At 42.1% G+C, this 6,866-nt stretch overlaps 1 long non-coding RNA gene across 1 annotated transcript; it reads left to right on the top strand.

The window, feature by feature from the left end:
- Positions 1-345: 345 nt before the first annotated feature.
- On the top strand, positions 346-1,433 carry LOC122016510. The gene is made up of 4 exons (XR_006121133.1): positions 346-908; positions 1,035-1,105; positions 1,181-1,244; positions 1,400-1,433. It is a non-coding gene; the product is annotated as an uncharacterized LOC122016510 (long non-coding RNA).
- Positions 1,434-6,866: the final 5,433 nt, after the last annotated feature.

The raw sequence follows: 6,866 nt of genomic DNA, 5'->3' as shown, positions 1-6,866 counted from the left end.
AAATCACCCCAGCGGAAGAGCGAGAGGAAGAGAAAAAGAAGCTGAAGCCTTCTGCTGGAAGGCGCCTTCAATGTGCATGGAAAGCGCTTTCAAGCCTTCATGGAAGGCGCTGTAAAATACCGAAAATAGGCGAATATTAATAAGGGAATTTTCCGGAATTTTTAGAAATTTTTCGGGAATTTTTCGGAGCTCGTACGGACGAGTTAACGGGGATAAAAATGGGGTCCGGAAAAGCCTGTTTAGGCTACCTCGTTTTAAAGAGGAAATGTTTGATTTTTCTCCCTTTTTCTTTATTCTTTTTCTTATTTTCCTCCGCCGTTTTCTTTCATTGCCGCGCGGCCGAAGTCCTCACCCCCTTGCCCTAACCGGCGCCGAGCTAACCGCTCGCGATTTAAGCCCCGATCAAGGTTTGTTCCTTTTTCTTCTTCTCCGCTCTGCCGTCCCCAAATCGCCGGTGCCTAGCCTCTGCCCCGACTCCAGCGATGCCACTGCCGGCACCGATTTCCCAGCCTCGGCTGCCTTTCCTCTATGCCCTAGCATCTCTGCCGATGCCACTGTCTCTCTTTCTCCCGACGCCGAGCAGCACCGAGCCCTAGGTGCCAACGCCGTCGACGCCTTTTTCCGACCTCTTCTGTGCCACTCCGAGACTCCTTGTCCGAGTTCTCACCGTGCCCTAGCCCCCGCTCAGCAGATAGCCGGCTGCCAACACTCAAAGCAATTGTCGATTTGTAGCCTCTGCCCTAGCCTCTGTTTCCGACGCTGGTAAGGGTTCTGCCGTGGCCACCACTTGGGATCTGTATGTCGTCGTCGCCCCTTTGCTCTGGTTTACTGCCTCAGTAGCCCTTGCTGGAAACAACACCGGTGACCTAACTCCTCCGTCCTCTAATCCAGTGAGCTACTGGATGAAGGTAAGGATTAGGTTGAAATTTTAGTTGTGCACTAGTAGTTGATTGGGTTGTTGATGCATTTGTAGTGTGATTTCTTTCGATTCGATTGTTGGAAGACAGTGACCTAGTTGGTTCCGGTTATCACAGCATCAAGAGTTTGTTGCTGTCTCTGTTTGATTCCGGCCACCACCCCCTGTCAACAGCTTGGCACACCTGAGGTAAGATTAGGTTGTAAGATGGGTTGTTGTTTGATTTGTGATTCCCAATTATTGATCTCAACATGATCTGATCAGTAGGAAGGATTCCAGCAGCAAACGATCCTACTTCCAACAGTGATAAAACGGCTGTGAGTTTCAGGTAAGGCATAGGAATTTGATATATGCTATTGATCATGTATGGGTTGAATTGGGTTTATGTGTTGGTCAGGGATTTGCCCTAAACTAGGGTTAGAGAGTTATTTAGCTATTTATGAGAATGTAGCTAAATGAAATATATTTATATTCGTAACACAGGATCTTGACGCGAGACGAGTATCTTGGAGTCAGATTTGGATCACTTTATTGGAGGCGGGTACTTTGACTTATGTCTTTTGATATGCATGATAATATGTTTAACATATAACAGTAATTGTGTTACCTGTTTATTTCGGTTGGTCACTACATGATTAGTACATGTTGTTTGTTTATTTATTCTGCACTGCATATTATCTACCTGATCACATATGCCTTAGGTAGTGACCTAACCACATGCTCTGTTATATTCTGGACCTAGGGTTTATTTGATACCCTCTTCGATTTGTGTACCTTCTATTTGATACGTCTTCTTGTGGTACACACTTTGTATCTATTTATATGGATCATGCCATGTTATTCATGAGATTGTCATGTTCAGTATCATGCATCATGATTGCATGCTGTGCGATTGTCGGCTCTACTTTGGTTGAGCTCATCGCCAGTTACATGTACTGCACACATCACCCATGGATTTGTATATCTGGCTGGTGTGTGGCGGTTCTGCTGTTTGGCTCCGTTGGTCAGGTGACTCAGCGTGGTAGCCTCTGGCATTTAGTGTAGCGGCGTAGTAGCCGGTAGACGGTGGACTCTGCTTGGCTCCGTTGGTCAGTGACTCAGCGTGGTAGCCGGCAGAGATACCTCCCCGTCATCGTGTACCGGGAGATGAGAGCATTGAGCTCTCCCATTTATGATTTGGGGTCAAAGGACAGGAGTACTCCGACAGCATCCCGTCATTGCACAGGAGCATTGATTTCAGAGTATGGGGTTGACATATGCATTTATTGCATTTTTATTTGCTTGTGATTGCTGCACTTATATGCTGCATTTGTTTGGATGCATTGATTGACATGCATACAGGATTATGACTCACTCGGTCTGACGACCTGTTACCTTTATACTTTGATCCGGTCAGTACAGTTATCTTCTGATTTCATTTCAGTTGCATTTATCCTCCTCATATTCAGGAGACTGTACGCATGATTAGTGTTGTCTGTTATTTGTTTTATTATGCATATCAGTTGTACCTGCTGAGTGTTGGACTCACCCCGCCTCCATTGTTGATATATTTTCAGGTTGAGGCTGTCCGGAGCAGTTCCAGTCGCTGGCCCCCCATCTGCACATAGAGCTAGTTCTCTACTAGGTTGTTATTTGCTTTATTTTGGTTTTTCTTCCATCAGACTATGTTTTAGTTTTGTTTTGGATTTTATTTATGGATATTGTACGGATTGTTACCGTTTGATGGACTTTTGGATGGTTTGGTTTTTATTCTACTATATGCCTGCCTGGACGGCAGAAGAGGTGAGTTCGTTGGATTTGAGCTTTACGAGTGTAGTGGAGTAGGGTGGATTTTGAGTCAGAGTCCTATTGTTATGGATATCTTTATTAACTGCGTGGTGTTTGTCTTTATTTTTTTTTGTTATCATTCCAGCCGCCTGTGGCTGATGTATATGTGATATGTAGAAAGTTTCATATTGTCCGCTGTACAGGGGAGATGCTGCCGAAATTTCTTCGGACAGAGACTCCTCTGGGGCGTGACAGGCGCTTTCAAGCCTTCATGGAAGGCGCCTTCCTTACGCATGGAAGCTGCCTTCGACCAGGCTGGTTCGAGCCATTGCAGTGGATAAAACTTTATCCACTGGTGCCTCGCTGGAGGCGCCTTCCAGATAGAAGACGCCTTCAGCCTGCAGATAAGTTTTTCCAAGGGCTATAAAAAGACCCCTGGACCTAGGAAAGATGTAACAAATTGAGTATTCATTTCTTAGCAATAGTCTGAGCTATTAGTGTGTGTAAGAGGCTTCTCCACCTTCACCGAAGGAGATTTTTAGTGAGCTTTCATCTGCCTTGATTGACAACCATCCTAGTTGTAACCAAGTAAATTTTGAGTCTCTTTCTTTTAATTTCATATTGTTTATTTTTATGCTATTTCTGCTACTCTAAGTTGAAAGAGGAGAAAGGTATTTTGTTTTAGTGTTTCAGGCAACTCAACCCTCTCCAGCCGGCCTACCCGGACCAATAAGTGGTATCAGAGCCAAGTTCGCCTCAGAAGGACTAACCGCCGACTGAAGCAAACAAGAAATGGTCGGAGCTAGTATCTACCCACCAACGTTCGAGGGGGAGTTCGTGTTTTGGAAGCGACGAATGGAGGTATTTCTCAAAACAAATTTTAATATTTTATTAATAATGAAATATGGTTATGAAGCACCGAAGAACACAAACGGAGAAGAAATCAAAAAACACCTCTGGACCAAAAAGCAGCGTGACGATTTTACGTCAAATGGTAAGGCTAAATTTCATCTTTTAAGTGTACTACCAGTTGAAGATCTCAATAAAATCAGCGACTACCAAAGTGCAAAAGAACTTTGGGAACAGTTCTTGAAGGTCCATGAAGAATCAAAAGAAGCCAAATTCAACTCCTTGATGGACACCAAGTCATCATCAGAACAACTCTAATAGCCGAGTACCTACCAGAAGACGAAGCAAGCTCGTCCGAAATGAGCATCGAGAGCATCGATGAAGGGGGAGCGTCAACAGAAGAAAGCAACAGTTCATGGGGAGCTACAGACAACGAGATCGATAAGGTAAGTCAGGTACGATCTCTTCCACCTGATAAGTTCTTTAAATTTGTTAAATTATTAACTAAAGACTGTTGCAAACTTGAAAAAGAAAATAAAAAATTAAAAATAATTTTAGCAAAATCTATCTGTTAGAAGATTTTGAAAAATTAAAAATTGAAAATGATAAATTGAGGACACAAGTAGAAACTTAGAAAATCATACATGTTTAACTGTTCAAGTTCAAAATTTTAAAAGGCTAAGCTGGTATCTTAAATTTCACAAGGGTCAAATTAGAAAAATTCTCAAAAGTTATGTGCCCCCAAAATTCTTGATTAATCAAGTAGGAAGGAACCTATATTGGGTTCCAAAATCATACTTAGATTAACATTATTTTTTTTGAACCTAAAGCTTTCAGAAAAGTTAAATGTTTAAAGTTTTTAAGAGGTTTTGTCTAAAAGTGGTTGATGATCCAATAACTAAGAAGGTCTAGCGTCTCGCCACAGCCTAGAAACCAATTACTGAATTGAATATTTAATTGACAAACTGATAAAATTGTGAAATTAAGATAATGCTTTCAATCTTTGTCAATTGTTTGAAAATTTAATTACTTAGAAAATTATTTTTGCAAAACTTAAAGTTTCTAAAAAATATTAACGTTACAATCTTTTACCAAAATTTTGTCAAAAACTTGATAAATTCTTTCAATTTTTTTTTTGGAAAATCTGAAAAAAAATTTCTCTCTGAAAAAGTTACCCTTAGATTTTTTTTTTTGGTACCCTAATTTTTTATGTGATCAAAGGGGGAGAAGGGAAAATTAAGTCTAGGAGGAGGTAATAGTTCAATTCAAATTTAAATTTGAAAATCTTTTTACACTTTATTACATAATTGTAATTTTATTATCTTTACTTGGTATTGCAATTTTATTATCTTTACTTTATGATTAGTTTACCCTAACTTAACTTGCGTTGCTCACATAAAAAAAAGAGGAGATTGTTAGAATCCCAAGGTTATTTTTGGTGTAATCAACCAAGTTATGTTAGGTCCTGTTATATTTTGATCCTTGTGTCTAAGTGTGCAGGAGTTTAGGAGCACAGAAAGTCGAGCGAAAGATGCAGCTAACAAGAAGGACGACACGGAAGAGCGCTGACGGACTCGGTGCGTCTGAGGGGCGAGGTGCTGTGGAAGAGTACATCGGTGACCGAGAAGAATGCACGCGAATGCCCGAGGGGGGAGAAGTCGGGGAGGAAGGTTGCTCGAGAAGAATGCGAAAATTGAGTTCGGGTGAACCTTATTTCGGTTGGCCGAAATCACCCAAGCGGAAGAGAGAGAGGAAGAGAAAAAGAAGCTGAAGCCTTTTGTTGGAAGGCGCCTTCACTGTGCATGGAAGGCGCCTTCAACTCATCATGGAATGCGTCTTCCATGACTATGGAAGGCGCCTTCGACCAAGCTGGTTCGAGCTGTTGCAGTGGATAAAACTTTATCCATCGGCGCCTCACTAGAGGCGCCTTCCAGCCCTATGGAAGGCGTCTTTAGCTTGCGGATAAGTTTTTCCAAGGGCTATAGAAAGACCCCTGAACCTAGGAAAGATGTAACAACTTGAGTATTCATTTCCTAGCAATAGTCTGAGCTGTTAGTGTGTGAAAGAGGTTTCTCCACCTTCACCGAAGGAAATTCTTAGTGAGCTTTCATCTATCTTGGATTAACAACCACCTCTGTTGTAACCAAGTAAATTCTGAATCTCTTTCTTTTAGTTTCGTATTTTTTATTTTTATGCTATTGCTGCTAATCTAAGTTGAAAGAGGAAAAAGGTGTTTTGTTTTAGTGTTTTAGGTAACTCAATCCTCTCCAGCCGGCCTACACGGACCAACACATTCTACTTACACCAACATAGATACCTCCAGGAGATAGTCACTTTGGTTGGTGTGCAAGATGGATGTTTCGTTGATAACCCTTTAGATTGAGGCAAAAGGCGAATACGCTCGCCCCCAGCACCCCCGCCAACCCATCTCAGGGCCAACACGGAGGAGGTAAATCACGGGCGTCTACTAGCCTTTGGAATAGTGACTAGCACATAAGGGAGACATTTACCTCGACTTTGTCGAGATTCATTGATAACCCTTTAGAGATGAATGTTAATATCGCCATGATGAGGGAGATTTTCATATAGAGAATGATAACCATGATTTTGCTACATTATTTTAATTCATAATGCATGTTTTTATTGGATTATTCACAGCATAATCTCACATTTAGATTACATTTCATAAATTGCATTTGAATTTGGACTTAATTGCAAATTGGCTTATAATTATGGTATTTGATGCTAATATTTGATTCTTATTTTGTAGGCATCAAAAGGGTCATGGACCCGATCAAATCAGACCACATATGGGCTCAAATCAAGGGCTAAAGAAGGCGATCAAACCTTGGAGCATTATGGACCGTTCGTTAAAGATCAGAGAGATCTGGGCCATCCATTGAAGATCCGGCCCATCCACCCTAATGAGGAATAGATCTGGACCATAGATGAAGATCCAAAAGTTTTGATCCAGATCTGGGATGTTTTCCACCGTTGATCGAGCTCCGAAGTATCTCAGCCGTTGGATCGAATCTGAGGAGATTTAAAAGGCCGCGTGAGAAGCTACAGTGCTCGGGCTCAGCTTCGCGATTTCCGCTACAATGTCATCATCTTCTTCCTTGCGGCGGCCGAGTTCCCATTCTCCTTCCCGATCCGCGAGCTAGACTTCTTCATCTCCGGCGATCACTGAGCTACTGCGTTCATCTTCCAGTGATCAGAGAGCGATCGAGGAGGTTTCCCGATTGCGATTTGGGATCTTTTTCATCGCAGAATACCCGGTTGAGGAGGTCTCCTGATCGGCGTTATTCGCTTCCACCAGAGCTTGAAGAGAGGT

Source organism: Zingiber officinale, chromosome 8B, assembly GCF_018446385.1.
Source record: "Zingiber officinale cultivar Zhangliang chromosome 8B, Zo_v1.1, whole genome shotgun sequence".
NCBI classification, from domain to species: domain Eukaryota; kingdom Viridiplantae; phylum Streptophyta; class Magnoliopsida; order Zingiberales; family Zingiberaceae; genus Zingiber; species Zingiber officinale.
This window is presented reverse-complemented; position numbering and strand designations above follow the sequence as displayed.